We start from the raw sequence: 21,687 nt of genomic DNA, 5'->3' as shown, positions 1-21,687 counted from the left end.
ATCTAACCCAGTAAAATTTATAGTACATGTGTTCAATGGAAGAAAATAATTGATAAATTAAACATCTCACTCTGTGGAAGCAGTCTATTAAAATTCCTAACTTATTAGATATTTTATTTTGTCTATGAGCTTTTATGAATTCATCTATATCATAAAAATATAATCTTTTACTATTACAAAATTTGAAGTACATATATTTGGTTAGTTCCTCTAAGTTCCCCTGTCAAATAAATGGTACCAGAGAGCCCTTTATCTATATCCATTTCTAAATTGATAATAACTAAAAGGATTTAGAGTTTTGTGAAAATACCAAGAGAATTTACTGAAAAATGATTGACTCTTACCCTAAAATGAGTGAACCTAAAGTCTAAGAGAAGTACGTTAGGATAAATATATTTTGCTTTCAAGTTAGGTTCCTCATCTTTTATTTTTTTATTCATTTTCTTTGCCCAAATAGGTTTATTTATACCTTTTCCATAAGCTACAATTATAAATACTTTTTTTAAAATTGAAGTATAGTTGATTTACAATGTTGTGTTAGTTTCTGGTGTATAGCAAAGGATTCAGTTACATATTTGTGTGCGTGTGTGTGTATACATATATATATATTCTTTTTCATATTCTTTTCCATTATGGTTTATTATAGAATATTGAATATAGTTCCTTGTGCTATACAGTAGGACCTTGTTGTTTATCCGTTTTATATGTAGTACTTTGTATCTGCTCATCCGAAACTCCTAATTTATCCCTCCCCACCCCCTTTGGTAACCATAAGTTTATTTTCTATGTTTGAGTCTGTTTCTGTTTTGTAAATAAGTTCATTTGTATCATAGTTTAGATTCCACATATAAGTGATATCATATGATATTTGCCTTTCTCCTCCTGACTTACTTCACTTAGTATGATAATCTCTGGGTCCTTCCATGTTGCTGAAAATGCCATTAGTTCATTCTTTTTGCATAATTGAGTGGTATTCCACTCAGTTGTTACGGTAGTATCTTCTCTATCCATTCATCTGTCGATGGTCATTTAGGTTGCTTCCATGTCTTGGCTACTGTAATTAGTGGTACTGTGAACACTGGGGTGCATGTATCTTTTCAATTTAGAGTTTTCTCCTTATATATGCCCTGGAGTGGGATTGCTAGATCATATGGCAACTCTGTTTTTAGTTTTTTAAGGAACCTCCATACTGTCTTCCGTAGTAGATGCACCAATTTGCGTTCCTGCCAACAACGTAGGAGGGTTCCCTTTCTCCACATCCTCTCTAGCATTTATTACTTATAGACTTCTTAATGATGACTACTTTGACCGGTGTGAGGTGATGTCTCATTGTAGTTTTGATTCACATTTCTCTAATACTTAGTGAAGTTGAGTATCTTTTCATGTGCCTGTTGGCCATCTTGTATGTCTCCTTGGGAGAAATATCTGTTTAAGTCTTCTGCCCCCTTTTTGATTGGGTTGTTTGCTTTTTTGTTATTGAGTTGTATGAGCTCTTCATATATTTACAAATACTGTTTTTAATGACGAATCACCAGAAGCACATTTTATTAGTCTAATAAGCTCTACATTAACATGCAAAGCTGACCTGGCATGAAAGTAATTTAGGGATAAAAATAATAGTAAATGATTGCTAGCATCAGGAGACAGTTTTCTAAATTATCCATTCATTTATACATTCAACATGTATTTGTTGAGCTACGACTGTATAGAATAGTAGCCAAATGGTGTTCTAGGCACTAGATATGTATCAATGAACCAAACTGAAAAAACCTCGAGCTCTTACAGATTTTTGAGGAGGTGGTCGTGGTGCCAGGAAGAAACAGACAAGCATATATGCAGCGTAATGATAAGTACTGGGAAGAAAAATACAGCATTACTGAAAAGTTAAGAAAACAAATAAACCTAGACCTATTCAACGTCAGGGAGTCAGAAAATTAATTTTTAAATCAATACGATAAATTTCACTCCTATGAATAGGTAAAAGAAAGTTGTTTTTTTTTTTAATAGTGATAAATATCCTCACCCCAATCCATTCTCCAAAGAGTCACTAAAGGGAGTCGATGCTTCAGTGGCTTCCAGGGTCCCCTCACCTAGAACCCTCATCAGAGGCTGCCCCATGCCTGCCTGCAGCCTTGATACCCCCATGCCTCTCCATACTCACTACATTTCAACCACATTGACCCTTTGTGTTGTCCTTGTTTCTCAAGCATACAGAGCTCAGGACTTTACACATATATTGTCATAGTTTGAATCTACCCCTTTACCCCATCCTACCCGTAAATCCAGCTAATTCCTGAATGTGATTTCTGCAAGGAAGCCAATTCTGGATGAAGCTCCCCTGCTCTCACTTTCCCAGCATCTTTACCTGTCCTTTTTGGAATTTATTACATGTAAAGTGTGTAATGACATATGCTCTGTATGTATGTTTTCATCATCTCTCTCTTTCATTAGCCTGCAGTCTCCGTGGGGCGAGGTGAGGTGGACACTAGAGGCAGCCGTTTGTCTCCTTTGCCAGTGAGCGTTCAGTGTCTTGCACCCTGCCTGACACGAATAAGCATTTAGAAAATCACTTCTGAGAGAAAGAATGAATTTCTATAAAAAATGTCCTAGGTTTACAACCCATAGTTTTATGTAACACATTGCAAAGTGGGCTCTGGTGGGAGCTGGTAATATCCTTTTAAACCATGTGACTGAGCTAAATCTAGTTGAATCTTTTGTTTTTAAATCTGTGTTACATACTGTTCCTGCCACAGACTCTGCTGGAAGTCTACTGCTTGCTTGTAGGCTCACAATCCCAATGACAGATGTTTTTTAATCTTTGCTATTTGGCTTCCAAAATGGGTATATATTACTAACTCATGTATTCTCACCAACATTTAGAAAATGACCCTGCGGGCTGTGCTCTGAGAAATCAGATACTCTCTGGGACCTGTAGCCATGGGAAAGAGGTTTTGAATGCTTTCTGGTGGGAAAAGCCATTTTATGCTTGGAACCATTGTTGAAAAGAAGATCCAATTGTGAAAAGCCACAGTTGTGTAAACTATTAAAAAATTCCAGGGAGTGACATAGATCAGGACTTTATTGTTTTATCCTCTTACTTCACGTGTGTGTGAAGGGCACACACATAGATGTGCATAAACACACAGTGTTGGTGATGTTTTCTGCTTCATTCCACATGAGAACTTAGAATACTCCTAGAGGATGGGAAGAATCTTTATCGATGCCTACCACATCCTACATCTCCATTGTGACACTTATCTATGTGTAGTAATAATTTATTTCCTTACCTGTCTCGCCAATTCTTTTAGAAGCAAGAAACTTCCATTTTTTATCCCCAAAACCTGGCCAACAAAAAGACAGTCCACAATAGACACTCAATTAATATTCATTGAATGAATCGCAGATTATAAATAAGTACCTATAATGGAAATAGCCTGAGCTGGAGTCAACCTTCCCTTGTCTATCTCAGCCAGGCAAAATGGAGCTCAGAAACCACTCAGGGAATTACACTGTCTTATGCAGCATCTTCTCCTTTAAACCAACAACTAAGGTTTTCCCAAACCCAGAAAACCCCCAAAAGATTTTCCTACATGGATTTATGCCAGAACGATTCTGGTCCATTAGTTGGCAAAGAGGACTCCATAATAACTTCAGAGGAACTGTAAAATTCTATTCAGGATATAATGAAAGCTGCGGGGGATTGTGTGTTCATTTATCTTGAAGTAGGAAAGCTTGAATCCTCAAATAACAGGGTGTTGCCATATTAGCTTCCTCCAGAAAACTGAAACTTCAACTGTGAAGAGAGCAGAATGGTCTGATTAGTATCAGAGCTGCTGGAATCTGCAAAGCCTCCATTCTTAATTGGAGCTGCAAGATGCAGCTGATAACTTGAAGTCTCCCTCTGTGAGTTTCTGCATTCGTGGATGAATTCTGTTACTTTAGTGTTTTTGAGATTCCATATTCTAAAATCATTATTTAAAAATCTCAAATATAAGATAATACCATAGGTTGCCCTGTATCTAAGAATAAATAAATACGATAAAACAGTATATTAAAGAAAACAGAAAGAATAAAAGGAAGAAGGAAAGAAAAGAAAAAAGAATGGAAAAGAAAGGAGGGAGAAGAAAAGGACAAAGGAAGCAAGGAAGGAAGGGAACTATTAGAATATTTGATAGACCTGCTCTGCAACGCAGATGTTTTTGTATGTGCAGTATTTCAGTGTCCTTCCTAGGTACATACAATGCCTTTCTTTTTTATTAGCACGGCTGCCGCTGCTGTTGCTTGCAAAGAGGTTCACAAATCAAAATAGACACAGTTAGCTATTCAATAATTCTAAAATATGGGGGAACACTGCCAGAGAAGGACAGCACTCCAGTATCCTAAACAAGGAGTCTGGTTAGCAAAGCAAAGTTTGAATTGCTTAGAGATAATCCCCCCGGGCGGTAATTCCACTGGGTGCCTTCTGTGGCGGCACGTGCTCTTTCTCCTCTACGGAGCAATGCCATAGAACAGGCTACGTCGGAAGAAAGAGGGTAAAAGTTGCTTTCTTGAAACATTTCTTCTTCTAGATTTTTCTTTATGTCCACATGATTCATACCTCTTGGTTCTTAGCCTGGAGCACGTAGTGCAACCAGGAAATGAGGAAGCTAGAGCTGGCTGTGAATAATGAATGGGCCACATCAGCAAAAGTCTATATACACACTCAGTAGCAAAGGCGGGTGCAGAGTTGCAGGCCAGCATTTTTATGAATTTTTTTCCATTCTCCTCTTTCTCTCAAAGGAAACCAGGAAAACAAGAACTAGCAAGAGCTTGACAAACACCTGGCTTTGAATTGGAGACCATTCACCTGCCTATTGCTTCATTCCTGGAAATCTCACTGCAACTAACTAAGGTACGTGGAAAAAAAACAGAAACTTTGATATGTTTTGCTGATGAACTTGTGATATGTGGAAGAAGAATGCATTTGTGTGGAAAATTGGAGGGCTGTATCTCTTACTTCAAAAGAATGTTTAGTATTTGTCATGTCTTTTGAAATTATTACTAGTATTAACGCCCTTGACGTGCTAGTTTAGTTGATGGGGCACTGGCCACTTATATAACATTTTGCTTTCTCCCACTCTCGTTTTGTACTTCATCAAATCCAAAGTTGTCATGGTTCATTATCTGTAGATGATCTTGAGCAGCCTTGCATTCTAAAAGAATATGCCATAGCATCTGCCTATGTGCTTTTGTGCCCTGCTGTACGGATGATATTTTAGCAACAATATTGGGTAAGGGGTGGGAGTGGAGGCAGGTTTGTCTCAGGCTGATGTTTCTTTGTGCCATACTATGCCTTTACTCTTTCCTATATGCCTAATTCAACAATGAAGTACATATATCACATTGTGACTGTTACCTATGTTAGAGTACATAATCGGGGTTGTAAAGTATCTGCTTGAATGTCCCAACTAATGAATTCCATCAAATTCAATTATCATTCTCAGACTCTTCATTAACCAATCAAATTGCTTCTTTGGTCTGTCATTTCTAACACCCTTTCCCTCGGCATAACCACAATTCTCTGAAGTAAATTGGAGGTGATTAAATTATCTCACTAATCATTATTGGGAGTCTCATGTTACTGAAGTTTTGGATTTCTAAAGAATCGTCTTTCACATGATTCTCATTGTATATAGGAGAAATAATGTTATAGTATGAGGCCGTGTCTTGAACTTTATTCTGCTATCTGCATCTTAGTTTCTTCCCGAGGAAGTTGGCTACAATAGTAGGTCTCTGATCCTAAAATCATACAGAAATAAACCAACTATACACTCCTATAAATTCACCATCTTATTAAATAAATCTGTCCAGTAGGCTTGTGTTGTAACACAGTTCTTCACCTTTGGGGAATGAACCATTTGAATGCTGGAAGTTCCTCTTATCTCTGATGCAGTATGATTTTACAGGATCACAGTTGTTATTGCTGAAACATGTTTTTTGCTAATTTTTATAATTTCCTTACATAGATTATTAAAACAAATGAAGTGGTTCTGAAAGTGCATATTACCTAGAATCAAAAGTTTCTTTCTTAGGCAATAATTGTCAGTGCTAATATATAATGGTTATTTCAATCATTTTATAGTGAAAGGCACAGCTGATGATCTGACAGTGTGGTTCTTGCCATACAGTTCTTAAAATGCTCCCATTTTATACTCTTCTACTTTGTATTTTAGAAACAGTTTCATCTTCTACTCTGCAAATATTTTGAGAAACATCTCAAAATGTAACCTGAAGCCAACCTAAGAAAATTTCTATTCCTGGGTTCCATGCCAGACGTACTTAATCAGAATCTTTGTGAATGGGCTTTAGGACCAGCATTTTAAATATGTATATCAGATCATCCCAATGCACTTCAAAGTTTAAAAACCACTACTCTATATAATATGACAGCAAAGAAACAGCCAAGTGGAAAACATTTTAAAGCTATAGACATATAATTAATATAAAAATGTTGAAAATAAATTAGGATTTTGACTTTTTTCCTACATATTTTTATTTCCTAGGCGTGTACAAAGGACTTTAGACTGTTTCTTTCCCCTTTCATTTGAGTCGTAAATATTTTGAAATTAAAAATTAAATGTTAAAGATGTTAAGGGTATGACTGTCTATCAATTGAAAAGTTTCCCAGAGTTGCCAAATAATAAATGATCTCATAGTAAAGGGTATTAAATTCATAATTTCTACAATTATTTTCACATTTAAATCTTTAGTTTTACAAAGGTTTCTAAATATCAAGTCATTCTTTCAATATTAGATATGTCTAGTAAGCATCACTTCTTTAAGAATTCCAGCCTGTACTTCTGTTATGGTTTCTACTCATACAAGTCCTGTGGGTGTCAAACTTTCAAAAGATAATTTATTGGTACAGCTAAGTAAAACCTTCTGGCTAAGGGTATCCCATTTATTCATAAGTGAATATTTTTCTTTTATCTAATTTTAGTAAGGGAATTTCCTCATAGCTTTATTTTTAATGCAAAAATGTCAGACAGTTTGCCAACTTAATAAGCCAAACTCTGAAGTATACATTTAAGTTAGAAGGGACAAAGAACTTTCTTCTGAACCATGAAACGACAGAATATTGTGATTACCTCTGGCACTGAATGAGGGCAAAAAGTAACATTAGATTTAGTAGGAAAACTGCAGAGACTGTTTGACCCATAAAATTAATTCTTGCTTCCTATCTTGTAGAATCCACTGAGACAAGGGTCTAAAAGGGGAAAATGCTCAAAATCTTTAGGTTTTCAGGTGTACTTACTTTATAAAAGTGTCCTAAAATAGTTGGAATAATTGTCTTCCAAATTCATACGAATCTTTTTATAAATAAAAATATTCTCGGTTTTCAACTGGTTTTAAAAATCACATTTACAATACAGGCAGGCACTAATTTCAATTGGATTTTATTTCAAAAATTTAATTTATAAGTTAAATATTTAGAACCCAAAATGTTTTCACACAGAAACGATGTTATAAATGATGTTAGATGCACATTCAGTTTTTTTTTTAAACATGTTGGGGGGTAGGAGTTTATTAATTAATTAATTTATTTTTGCTGTGTTGGGTCTTTGTTCCGGTGCGAGGGCTTTCTCTAGTTGTGTCAAGCGGGGACCGCTCTTCATCCCGGTGCGCGGGCCTCTCACTATCGCGGCCTCTCTTGTTGCGGAGCACAGGCTCCAGACACGCAGGCTCAGCAGTTGTGGCTCATGGGCCTAGTTGCTCCGGGGCATGTGGGATCTTCCCAGACCAGGGCTCGAGCCCGTGTCCCCTGCATTAGCGGGCAGATTCTCAACCACTGCACCACCAGGGAAGCCCCACATTCAATTTTTTTTAATCCACAAAATTATAGTCAAATTATATGATTTGTAAAAAAAGAAAGAAAGAGCTCTAAAGTGGAAAATAGTAGAAAACAATACTATGGGATTCTAAAAAGTAAACCAATTGAACAAAATATTTTTTAAAATTCTTATTTACTTTGAATATCGACACTAAAGAAAAACAAGTTTGGTTATAAAGTAAATGAGAAACTGAAAGAGAGGGTAGGGTGTTTTTGTAAAACACAGAGAAACTGGTTATAACATGAGCAGTATTCTCTTGAGCAGAGGAGAAGTAGATGGAGGGAAGAGGTGCAGCCCAGAGATAGAGCTTAAGGGGCAAGTGGTCTCAAATACAGGTTGCCAAGCAGTATTAAACTATTAAAGAGACAGGATGCTCATTAATGTTCATGTTTATAGCTCAAGGAAACAGGTGCATTCAGTTATTTTTAAATGAATAGATACATATTGTAGGTACACATTCATTTAGAAAGCAGATGAATAGAGGAAGTGTTTAAGCAGAGACAGCGAGCATGAATGCTAGTTCAATGGACACCAGGGAACGATGGAAAGAGAGAACTGGTGATCTCATAGCCTTCTACCAACAGCTTTTTCTCTGAATGACTCAAGTCGCCACTCAGGGTTTTATTGTACCCCACTTTCTAAGGAATTCTATCCTCTGTGTTTTTCGAAAAGTTCAGCATCATATTCAATTGGATCAAGTTTACCTATTTGCTGCATTTACCCCTACAGGTGTTTCTTTAATTTGCCAAATATTTCTTGAATATCTACTGTGTTTTAGGCACTTTGCTAAATTTGCTACTTTTAGCCCAGACATCAGACCAAAAAAAATATTTTGTTCCGTTTGAATTTTAGTATTTTCTGTTTTACTATTTCTCTTTCGTTCTATTCATTAAATTTGGATGGTTTGAAAAAACAGGCAGCACCTGTACCTGGCGTGGAGGACAGGAGTCTGAATAGCCCAGGGAATGAGGCCCAAGTAAGGGCTTATCTGTCTCATTCCTCCTCTGTTCTTTGGATGTCAAGGAAGTCTTAGCAGCTCTGAGTCCCCTTTACCTTCATTTAACCTAAGGAACAAATGGTAGAGGTAGAAAAGCAAACAAACTAAAACTCTTCATTCAAAGAAAAATTGATAATTTCAAAATAAAGGCCTGTAATAGTTAACATCTCTTGTTTTGGTCAAGCCTCACTACTAGGCTAATCTTCAGTGTAAGAAACAAGAAGTTAGATACCTTTCCTAGAAAAAGGGCCTGTAATACTTCATCAGTTCTAATTTTTAGTAAAATAAAATGTCTAAAAGAAAAGTTTCCAGAATCTCTATTACCGTTGAGGTCGAGGCACAACAGAAGTTATCATGTAGGCTCCTAAAATCCCTCTTCACTCTGGAAATTCCACTAGGAAAAAAAAATGGTTCATTTTCCATTGAAGAAAGTTTTAAAGATATTTTTAAATGTAAAGCACCCTTCTTTTCCATTCCATTCTCAAGAAACAAGAGTAAAGGGTAATATGGAGTATTGGCAACATTCAAATGAGTCTTAGGACAGGAATGGTCAATAGGGCCTGGGTTGAGTTATCTCAGTCTCTACTTCACAGCTTTCAAAAACTACTAGGAAAACCTGGGCTTAATGAGACAACAATGGTATTGCCGCTCAGCCTTGTTTGAATTTCCCAATTGCTTTTGTTTCCTCATCCCTTTGAAGTGATGCTTCAGAATTGCTTGACCAGTCCTATATCACCAGTTATCTTCACACGTAAGCTTGTTTGATGTTTCCTACACTTAGGTTTTCAATCAGTATATCTTCATCCTCTACTTTCCCTTAGCCCAGCAAACCTTGTTCATCGTGGAGCCTGGGTTCACACTTCCTATGCCAGTCAGCACTTCCCATGCCAGTCAGTCTTCCAAGCCGTGTGTCCAGGCCCCTGTTCTATGGAGATTTCATGTTAGTGGAGAAACAAACAAGACACAAGAAACAAACACATAAATATTCAGACCCACTAAAATAGTGATCATCCAGTAACTCTAATCATATTCTTCTCTGCATTTTTTTCCTCCAAGTTGTTTCCAGTCAGTGATCCTACTCTTTTTAATCTCACTGATTCTTACTGTTGTCAGTTATGCACTAAAATCAGTCTGGTCCACTTACTTTAAGTCTTTTTAGTCTTTATACCTCCTTAAATGAAATGTATAAATTTGCATATTAGATAAAGCTATATTGCCTGAGAAATCTAATCCATAAAGCTAGGCCTAAGTAATGCCACGGTGGCTACACTGTGGCCATTATGGAATCTAATACCCCACAACCCAGGCCACCAAAGGCATCATTTCTGATCCTGAGATTTTTCTTAATTACATTTCCCAGTGACTAAGTGTCCTGTTCTGGGATACATCAGAATAAATCTTTTGCTCTGTTGTTCTATCTGGCAAAGTAACTTCACTATGGATGAAATTGGACTAGCCACTTTTAAATTCAATAAGGATTGTGTGTGTGTATGTAGTCAATATAAAAGAATAGACTTTCGAGAATTCATTGTGGTAATAGGAAGGAAAATTACCTACTTGAAGATATTGGATGTAATTCAGGAAATAGATGATAAGGAAAGAATACATAGCAATTTGTGAGAATGATGCACTATTTAAGAAGAGATAAACCAATAGGCTGAAAAAGTTATAGAAATTGGACATTCATTCTTAACAATTTTCTTTACACTTATTATCACTTAAAAATAAACTAATAACATTAAAATGCAATATTTAATGAGAGAAGAACCACTCTAATAATAAAAATGATTTTTATATTTGCTTATGCTGATACTTATTTCAGTTTAAAAATGTTTTATGGAGAAGTTAATACTTTTCATTGTAATTTAATAAAAGCAAAAGTTGTGTTGCTCTCATTAGTTTATTTAGGGTTGATTATCTTTTATATTTGAACATATTTTTGCCAATTTTAAGGCATTTAAAGAATCTTCACTTTGCCATACATTAAACTCCCTAAGCAATGTGCAGCTAAACATATCTTAAACATATATACCCAGGAGAATAATACAGTTCACAGGAACATCGAAGAGAACTTGATAGAATCTTCTAGAAAAACTGAACCAGAAGGAAATGTATAAAATAGATGAAAGGATATTTTCAAAACCCAGTAAGAATGTGAGGTCACAGGGGGATATGTTGAAGGACATAAAATTGTTTCAGGTGCAATAATAATGAACTCCGGAAAGCTATCCTTTTCCTAACATTGTGAAATTCACACAGAACTATGTGAAGCATTGTCTCATTTCACTGTGTGCATCTAGGTTAATCACTGATTACTAATTCGTTTCATATCTGAGATGAAGCATTTACCACCTCTTGTTCATACATACATAGCTATAGTATTATCACTGTAAATATTTCTAAATATGTAGATCAACAACACATTAAAACCCTGAAAATCCTCAAGCGTCAGAAAAGAAAGAGAGCTCTAAGGCAGAGTAGAAAGACGAAGAGCTGATGTCATGACTGAGTAGGGAGAGGTCGGTCTTTTATCAAGTCTCTACTGACTACAGGACTTGGGTCTAAGCAGGTTCGAGATCTGGAACTGAAATTCTCACGTAAATTCAGGATCGGCAAAGAGCTGCTTCCTTCTTGATGAAGCAGCAAGAAAATTGCACCCACTGATCCAGGGAAGTGACTAGAGCTTATCTGCCTAGGAACCTAGATGAAATACAGGGAAAAAAATAGTCCTACTGTGACAAATCAAAACACCAGGCTTTGGCATATGTCAGTATGGGGCTTGAATGTATGTTATTCACAGTGCATGAATCCTCCAAATGTAATTTATATAAACTAATGGGAACCTACAATTCTGTATGGAAACGTGTCTGAACCAGGACACACAGTACTCTTTAAGAAAAAAAAAAAAAAACTAAAATGAGTTTACAATTAAATGAATAATGGTAAAACCACACATGAGAATTATCCAACATAGCAGAGCATAATGAGGCACCATAAGCAAGAACATTCAAATCCTAAAGTTTTGAGATAGCTTAACAATACGAAAAAAAGCAGAAACTAATCATTTAAAAAATTACAAAAGTAAAGAAGGAAGAAATAGAAGCCAACAGTAAGACACTATGAAAACAGATTAGCAGATCTGAAAAAGAACCAAATACTCATAGAAAAGAAAAATATAGTTTTCAAATTAAAAAATTTAATAAAAACTTTTAGGATGAAAAGAGAAATGACCTAAGATGATATTAATGGACTGTGAATTACATCTGAAGAAATTTTCTAGAATGAGCACAGAATGTTAAGAGATGGAAAACTTAAGAGACATAGAGGAATAAAATGAGAAAGCACACCAGTATCTATTAGGAATTCTAGATGGTTAGTTACAAGATAATAGCCGAGAATTTTCCATATTTGAAGAAAGCCATTAATACCATATAGAAAATCATTCCCAGCCACTAATCAGGTAAAGGAAAACAAATTCAAACATAAACATTTTAACAAAGCCACAGAACTCCAAAGATAGTGCAAGATCTTAAAAATCAATTAGAACGAACAACATATAAAGGAGCAAGGAAAAAATAATAGATATCTCGTCAACTACAATAGACAAGATGACAGGGCAAAACATAATTTCATGTGTTGAAGGGAAATAACTAGCAAGTTCCATATTTATATTCCATATTTATATAAACTATGAATTGATTTTGCTGTCATTATTTTTCAATAATGACAACAAAATCAATGTACTTTTTCAGAAAATGATTAAAGAAGTTCACCACTCATAAATAATTTTGAGTAACAAAATATATATTATCTGCATTTTGGTGAAACCCTGGTTTTCAGCCTTGAAAACTTGGTTATTCTAGGATTCACTAAACTAAAAAGACATCACTGGGCTTCCCTGGTGGTGCAGTGGTTGAGAATCCACCTGCCAACGCAGGGGACACAGGTTCGAGCCCTGGTCTGGGAAGATCCCACATGCCGCGGAGCAGCTAAGCCCGTGTGCCGCAACTACTGAGCCTGCACTCTAGAGCCCGCGAGCCACAACTACTGATTCTGCGTGCCACAGCTACTGAAGTCCGCATACCTAGAGCCCGTGCTCCACAACAAGAGAAGCCACTGCAATGAGAAGCCCGTGCACCACAACGAAGAGTAGCCCCTGCTCATGGCAACCAGAGAAAGCCTGCACACAGCAACCAAGACCCAACGCAGACAAAAATAAATAATAAATAAATAAATAATAATTTTTTGAAAAGACATCATCAGTAGCGTATTGTTACAGACCAAGTTCATTGCTGACATATCTTTATGTGTCAAAAGGTTGAAATTTTAATAGCATAAGAGAGGTGCCTTTTTGATAGATAGTTAAGTGGCCTAAAATACAGAAACTGCACTGTCCTGATCATTTACTTCTTCAGTTAGCTAGTCTGTAACATTGCCATTCTTCTGAACAGGAACTTCAAATGTGAAACCTTTATGTTCTCCTAAAATCATTGTTATCATTCTTGACCCATCATTAAATGTAAACTATTGCATTTCAAAATGCACATCCAGACATTTGAATGTGTACACATGTAAATGCTTATCTTGCTCAACTATTCTGTAATAGTGTGAGAGATATATAAATAATCAATAGTTAAACCTATAAACCATCTTTGTGCCAAGCACACTTAGTAATTATAGAATAGCTGAGCTAGAGATAAAAAAGACTGTAGGGGTAATTGGAGTAAGTTCTTGCCAGACAGCTTATGATAATTAACAACTTCTTCATGTAATAAAGTGACTCTGTGAAGAAGATGGAAGGGCACTAGGAACTAGCATAGGAACAGACCTAATGACTGAGTGGTTTAGCAAGAGTGTGGTTTTACCCAGGACAAAGCCTTAAGAACTAGAGACAGACCAAATACTAAGACAAAGAAATTTGCATTAGTAACTTATCTACCCCTTAATTTAGCTAAAACATTCACAGATCAATTATACCCCTACTTGTGCCTGTGATGTTTTCTTATGCCCTGGACAGAATTTACTAAGATAATTAAAAACTCAGGGCATCCTATCCGTACAATGACATATAAACATTCTCATTCTATTTAATTCTTGAAGCTAATGTGTTTATTTATTATGATGATCAGAAATTAGGAAACATAAAGGATGAATTTAATAGGAGAGTATTAAAACATATTCATGAAAGGAACATACTACAAAGACGAATTAAAATTTGCTATCAAATATGTAGAAAATTAGATGGAGTTTTTGGTTTAAAACAGCTGAAGAGCTGGCAATGTGCTACTATTAAAAACCAGCATTATTCTAAGATATTCAAATAGAAACATAAGAATAATGCTGGACAGATCACTGTATTAGAGAGCCTAGTTCTAATTTAGATCCATAATTGAAACACAACATCAAGAACTAATACAAGGACTGACATATACACACTACTATATATAAAACAGATAACTAATAAGGACCTGCTGTATAGCACAGGGAACTCTACTCAATACTCTGTAATGGCATATATGGGAAAAGAATCTAAGAAAGAATGGATATATCTATATGTATAACTGATTCATTTTTCTGTACACCTGAAACTAACACAACAGTATAAATCAACTCTGATCTAATAAAAATTTTAAAAAAAAGATTTAACAGAGGGAACTATATTCATTATCCTGTAATAAACCATAATGGAAAAGAATATGAAAAATAATATATATGCATAACTGAATCACTTTGCTGTACAGCAGAAACTAACACAACATTGTAAATCAACTATACTTCAATAAAATATATTTAAAAATAAAAGAATTAAAAGAAATTGAGAAACAGCAACAAAACTAAAATTATTTAAGGTTTGAGACATCACCTTGTCAGAAAAGACTAAAGAAATTTCAGGATGTTAAAATGAGAAAAAGAGAAGCGTCAGATGTGGATTTAAAGTAAATATAGGCCATTACAAGAAAGGTCAGACACCAAGGCCCAAAAGGGAGAAATGTGTTTAAATTGTCGGAAAGAATAGCAGATGAGATGATGTGATGTTCTACAGAAGAGAATGTTGAAATTCTGTTCTTGAATTTATTGAAAAGACAGAAATTTGTCTTTTGTGAAAAATGTTATACAGTTCTGCCTGACAGTAAAGAAATACATGTTTATAACACTTCCCAATTCTCGTATATGTATATTGATAAGTTTTGACACTGTATTTGGAAGGCTTAGGGTAATCAACCCAAAGGTTTCCTGAAGTAGAAGCGCAACATTACAATTTTCTAGGTGATAAGTTATTTTATGACTTTGTTATTACATTGAATGAGCAACAGGAGAGTCCAAAAACATAATCTTCCCCCCCCCCACAAAAAAAATCCGTTTCCAAAATAACTCCTGTCAAGATGGCAGCCAAGTCCAGAGAATGACCAGATTAATCGTTTGGATTTCGTGGTTGTTTTGATGTTGTATAGAAGGAGAAACGATCATTCTGTGATGGTATTCAAGGAAGTGCTCCTACAGAGATAGAGTCATCCGCCCACCATCCCTCACAAACCCCCTTCATAAAATAGGAACATTCCAGGTGGAGGACAGATAATAAATTCTGTATGTTGTTTTAGAATCTTTAATTCTAAAACTATTGGAGGTTTTTATGTACTGCTGTTTTACTTCTGAGTATAAATGTAAGGAAATTGTTTTATAATTTAGACCCTTGAATAAGGCTTATAAACTGATATATGGTCATTATGCTTCAAGTTTATTTTGGATGCAGAATGTCTTACAGAATCTACTGAAATCAACAAAGGAAATAATTTCAAAAATGTTCATCCAATAGAAATTCTCTGTGGTTAGGAAAATTTACATTAATCTATTTTTACTTACCGACACCCTCGTTCTTTTCTTTATAAAAGCACCTTTGGGGGAAGGAGAAAATTTAAAAGAACACAAAGGGAGGAAAGATTACATAAAACTTTAAAAATTATATGGACTCCTGCCTGCTTTTCACATGGACTACTGTCTTACACTTATTTAATCTTCTCTGATTGCATTATGTTGTGAATGGGCAGGGTAGTGTTTTCCCACCAGTTTCTTTTATACAGGCAAGAATTTTCAAACCAAAAACCTAACCGTTTGTGTTTTTATTTTATTATTTTTTTAATTAATTTATTTATTTATTATTTATTTTTGGCTGCATTGGGTCTTTGTTGCTGAGCCAGCGTGGATTTCTGTAGTTGCAGCGAGTGAGGGCTACGCTTCATTGCGGTGTGCCAGTTTCTGATTGCGGTGGCCTCTCTTGTTGCGGAGCTTGGGCTCTAGGCCCGCAGGCTTCAGTAGTTGTAGCTCGTGGGCTCTAGAGCTCAGGCTCAGTAGTTGTGCTGCACAGGCTTAGTTGCTCCACGGCATGTGGAATCTTCCCGGACCAGGGCTCAAACCCGTGTCCCCTGCATTGGCAGGTGGATTCATAACCACTGTGCCACCAGGGAAGCCCAGTTTGTGTTTTTATACTGAAAGAAATGTCTCTGGTGAATAGGGAAGATGATTTATATGCATACATCTGACCTTATAAAAATAATCTTTGTTTTTCCCATAAAGTTGAATTTATATTGCTATCATTTATTCCAGTTTCTTTTTGTGTATCTCTAATACACCGTTTAGTTTGTAGATCTTTGATACTTTAGAACATATGACAGTTTAAATAAATCTATTGTATTTTTCCAAAATTTTTTTACATTTATAGTTTTTCTTCTTTTTTTAAAAAATGAAACAAATAGTTAATTACATGGTTACAACAATTTTTGCAAAGTTTCAGCTAACACATTGTAATGACTAAAAATTGCCTCTGCCTGTTATTTATTGTTCAGAAAGTAAAATTTAATTGTATTGATTAACAGTTCTATGAAGAGTAAAAGTTATTAGGTTTCTAATACTTACAGTTCTTTTTTATATATAATGAAATTCAGATTTCTTCTAAAAGGGAAAAATCACTCTTCCACAGTAAGAAAGGCTTTCTATTCATATCCTGAAACTACATTTTTTAGCTTGTGGAATATAAATCATCCACTTGCTTGGTATGAATGCAGAAATTTAGTTCACGAAACTGAATATATATTTGTTCATATGTCTCTTTATAATAAGATTCTGGACTGTGATGAGTGGTTTTTCCTTCATGTTTTCCATACACACATGAAGGATTAAATACATAGCTTTCTTTTTACCAAAAATGCCATCAGCATTATCAGTCTCTGAATATAGGTGGAAAACTGCCTCAGTGTTTCTGATATTTCTTTTTTCAGAAAAAACCACAATGCAGAATGAATAAATACTAAAATTTTATAAAGTGTGATCATGAAATAACAAAACTTTTTTTCAAAAAAGCTCATGTACTGAAATTTATATTCAAATGAATGTCGTCCTTCACTGTGGTCACCTTGGATTTCAGAAATGCTGCTGCTCTTCAAAGTATTTTGTTAACACATTTTGGGGTCTGTCTTTAGAGCCAGTTTGTGCACCAGGAAGCATTCCTCAAAGAACACTGGGAAGGCAGACACCATCAGGAGACATTGGCTTTAAAGTCACATGATCATGGCAAATGTGAAGGCAGACTTTCTGAAATGTATGTTTCTTCCTTTCTTTTTCTTTCTTTCTTTCTTTCTTTCTTTCTTTCTTTCCTTTCTTTCTTTTTCTTGCTTTTGTGAATATATTTATTTACATTTTTCAAAAGCACTAAGTCTACAGCCCTAAGATACTCAGAATGACTTTCCGTGCTTCCTTTGACCTGAGATGTTTCTTTTAATGAGTTTGTGCCCTCTTCAAGCAAAATAGGCATTCATAAATTATATTTTTACTTTAAATAGTACTCTTTTTTTCTGGACAGAAAGATATATCTATCACATAGGAGGAGGGATCTGAGGCTGATGGAATCGTGAGATCACATGTTGGTTAAAAAACTTCTTAGGCTATGCCCAGAACACTGGATTCTTTAAGATATTAAAAAAAAAAGAAATCAGGAAACACAGATTTTTCAGGCTAGATGAAGGATTATGGGCTCATTGTTTTACTCACTTCTTATTACATCATTTAGTTATATCCTTATCCTGGACAAGTATATAAGGTCCTTACTAGAACCCATAGGACTATACATGACCTGCCCCTGCTACTGGTCTTTAATGGGATATAAAACTTTACCAGAGCCTATAGTACTCTGCATACCTAATTACTGTTTAATATTCACTTTGCATTAGGGATTTATAAAATGGACCCTAAAAAGCCAGTATATACCAGGCCCACATGGGTTCACTAGTGTATTTGACCAAGCATTTAAGAGAGAAATTATACCAGTTCTCTAAAATCTCTTCCTAACTCATTCTGAGGCCCACGTTACCCTAATACCAAAACTAGAAAGACATTACAAGAAAAGAATATTGCAGACCAATATCTCTCGTGAGCAGAGATGCAAAAATCCTCAACAGGAGCCAGCCCATGAGCTATCATGCCAGGTGAAAGAGGTAATGGAACTGTGGAGGGATGTTTCACCTTCTATTACAAACTGTTTATTTATTCAACCAAAGTTTACTGTTCTGAGTACTATCCTGTGTGGTCGAGAAGTCAGACTAGTTACCATCCCCCATTCAGTCAGTCACTTATCAACTAACTTATCCAACAAGTATTTCTTGAACATCTACAAGGTGTCAAGCATTATACCTGGTACTGGGGAATGTATCAGTGAGCAAAATAAACCAAACTCCTGCCCTCGGGGAGCTTACGTTCTACTGGGGAAACAGACAACAAACAAGATATACACATAAGATGTAAAACATGTTAGTGACGTGTGTTAAGGAGGAAATGTGAGTGTAACATGTATGTGGGGGTGAAATGTACATAGGTTGTCCAGAGATGGCCTCACTGAGAAGACGACTTTATGTAGAACCCCAAAGGATGCAAGGGAGAGAGTCTTGACAACATCTCCTGGAAAAGAGAAGGTAGAAGGAACAAGGAAACAAAATAACTAGGAGGCCAGTGAAGGGTGAGAGAAGGGATGTGCTTGGTGATAAAGTTGAAGAGTTAGGTGGAAACCTGGTCACGCAGGGAGGGCCTTGTGGGAAATGGCAGGGAGTTTGGATTTTATGCCAAGTGTAATGGAAGACCGTTGGAGGGTGTTCAGTGGGAAAATGCCATGCAATGATTGACTATTCTAGAAATTCATTCTTATTTCTGTGGAGAATGTATATTTAGGTGTCAAAAGTACAGGCAGAAAGACCAGAAGGAAGTTCTTGCAGCAGTGCAGGTGAGAAAGCTATCAGAGGGTTAGTGGCTTTGATTAGGCTCATGGAAGTATAAAGGGGAAAAGTAAAAAGACTTGACGCGGAGCGGCTGGGCCCGTGAGCCATGGCCGCTGAGCCTGCGCGTCCGGAGCCTGCGCTCCGCAACGGGAGAGGCCACAGCAGTGAGAGGCCTGCGTACCGCAAAAAAAAAAAAAAAAAACAAAAAAAAACAAAAAAAAACAAAAGACTTGAGACATATTTTCAAAGTAGAACTTACATGACCTGTTGATAGATTGGTTATGGAGAATAAGAGGAAAAAAGTTAAGAATTATCCTAGATTTTTGGTAAAGTCATTCACAATGATGGGGATGATCCAAAACAGGATCCAATAAGGGAGGATAAATAGAGTTTTATTTTTTACATAGTAGGTTTGAGATTCTCATTGGACTTTCAAGGGATGACAAAAAGGCTCAGGTGCAGGAGGCAGGGCCCCAGGAGAAGTGACTGGGATGGAAATATCAAAAGAAGATTTGTATTAACTAGGATGCTCTCAGCAGCAAATTAAAGAACACCTTACCAGAAGCTGCTTAAAAATAAATATTACTGACATTTGTTTTGTCACTTTACCATGTCTGTTTATTAAGGTTAATTTTAGAGTTAGATAACTCAGCAGATAATTGTTGTAAAAACCCTGGGTCAGCCTCTATGAGAGTCTCTTGGCCTGGCCGCCAGGTATGCAGTGTCAGTGCAGCCATCCAAGCATCATGTCTTCAAGTGGCAACAGAGGAAGCAGGGTAAAGGAAAGAAGAATGTGCAGCCAAAAAGTTAGCTCTCTCTTCTGATTGGGGAGCAAAATTTTTTCCAGAAAATTACCAACAGATTCCCCCATGTCTCTTGTCCAGAGCAATATCAAATGCCCACCCCTTGCAAAAGGAAATAGTATTATCTAAATTGATAAGACAAATGTGTCATTTCTTATAACCAAGATTCCATCATTAATTTTTAAAAAGCTAGGCTGTCTAAGGAAGGTAACCATCCGTGTCTACTACAAGAGACATTGGCTTTAAAATCAGGACAAATGATGTCACCAAAAATATATCCACTGTACACTCAAAATATTTCACCCTCTCTCTACAATACCCTTTTTTAAATGGCCACTGGAAGAACAAAATCTGGAGTATCACCTACAAATTAGTTGCTTCTGGAAGTGAAAGAAAACCATAGCCCAACAAACTTAAGCTGGCTGTAATGAGGATTATCTCTCATCACAGATGAGAATTACACACACACACACACCATGACTTCCAGTAACTTCATGTTTCTTGTTAGCTTAGGGAAAACCACAGCCTAAAATATCATAATCTTACATATATTTATTGTGGACTTAAATTCAGCAGATCTGGATAACAGTCATTTTACCTTCATGAACCATGACTGTCTCATCTCTGGGCTTTTGCTCTTGCCCTGCCCATTCTACCTGGAAATCACCTCCCTTAGATCTTTATGGGGCCAATCAGTTCTCATTATTTGGATGAGAATGTCATTTTCTTAGATCCTCTTACCTTGACCACTTTACTGAGGGCAGCCATACCTGTACCAAGTCCCTCCGTATTTAATACATATTTAAATAACTGCTTTTAATGCACAGAAGTTGTCCCTAACTGAACATTGTATATATTTTTGCTTGGACCTATAAGATGTTTCTTCCCCACCCTTAATTAGGTCAAGGACGTCTGCTTTCTTCTCCATGGGCTCTCAGCACCTATGACAGCACGTGCTATGAGGTACATACTCAGTCAAGATCCATTTGTGCATCTGTAAATGAGGATACTTTGACAATAACGGGCCTATATGATCTTTAAGAATACATATAACATTTATATTCTGTGATTCCTGAGAAGATTTTTTTTTTGAGTGACATGTGTTGGAAGCTTTTTTTTTTTCCCCTGATCAGGAAAATAAATTACATCTAGAAATCATTCTTAACTCACTGTTCTATTAGTGCCTGTGACTTAGCTGACCTGCTTCTTTCTTTGAGAGACTTTTTTCCTTTTAATCCACATTTTCTACTTCAAAATATAGGATGAATAAAAGTACATGACTGTGTTTTCTTAGACATAGTAGTTGGTTAAAGTGGGCACTAAGTGCAAGAGGAACCAATCGTGAAACTTTTTCATACGGTAGTAATCATTTATGTGCATATTCATGTTTATACTTGTAGGCTCTTAACCTATGTGCTCCAGTGCCTCTTAATTTGGAAATGAAATGTCTTAACAGTGGCCTACATTCTATACTTTGTTTTTATAACTTTGAAATTAATCATTGGCCTATGAACCAAGATATAAATGAAAAATTTCCTGGGGAAAAAATGTACCTATATTTCTGGGCTTACAGGTCTAAAAGATATAAATTGGAATATAGAGAGGAAGAATAGCTAATATCACAAGGATTGTTTGAATTGCCTTTGCTAAGTGACAGTAACTGAATTCGATATTAGAATTTTTCAGATGAATAATATGTGATTAAGGCATTTGAGTGTTCCACAGCCTAGCTGGAGATTATAGGTAGTGTGTGAAGT

At 35.9% G+C, this 21,687-nt stretch overlaps 1 protein-coding gene across 1 annotated transcript in view; it reads left to right on the top strand.

Annotated features, from left to right (window-relative positions):
• The first annotated feature begins 4,864 nt into the window (after positions 1-4,864).
• Positions 4,865-21,687, top strand: part of SYT1 (synaptotagmin 1) — a 431,119-nt gene continuing 414,296 nt past the window's right edge. The window contains 1 exon segment of the mRNA XM_032647220.1: positions 4,865-4,891. The gene's annotated coding sequence lies outside the window, so the exon portion shown is untranslated.

Source organism: Phocoena sinus, chromosome 10 (assembly GCF_008692025.1).
Source record: "Phocoena sinus isolate mPhoSin1 chromosome 10, mPhoSin1.pri, whole genome shotgun sequence".
Classification (NCBI taxonomy): Eukaryota; Metazoa; Chordata; class Mammalia; order Artiodactyla; family Phocoenidae; genus Phocoena; species Phocoena sinus.
The sequence above is the reverse complement of the archived record's forward strand: the minus strand, read 5'-3'. Positions and strand labels throughout refer to the sequence as shown.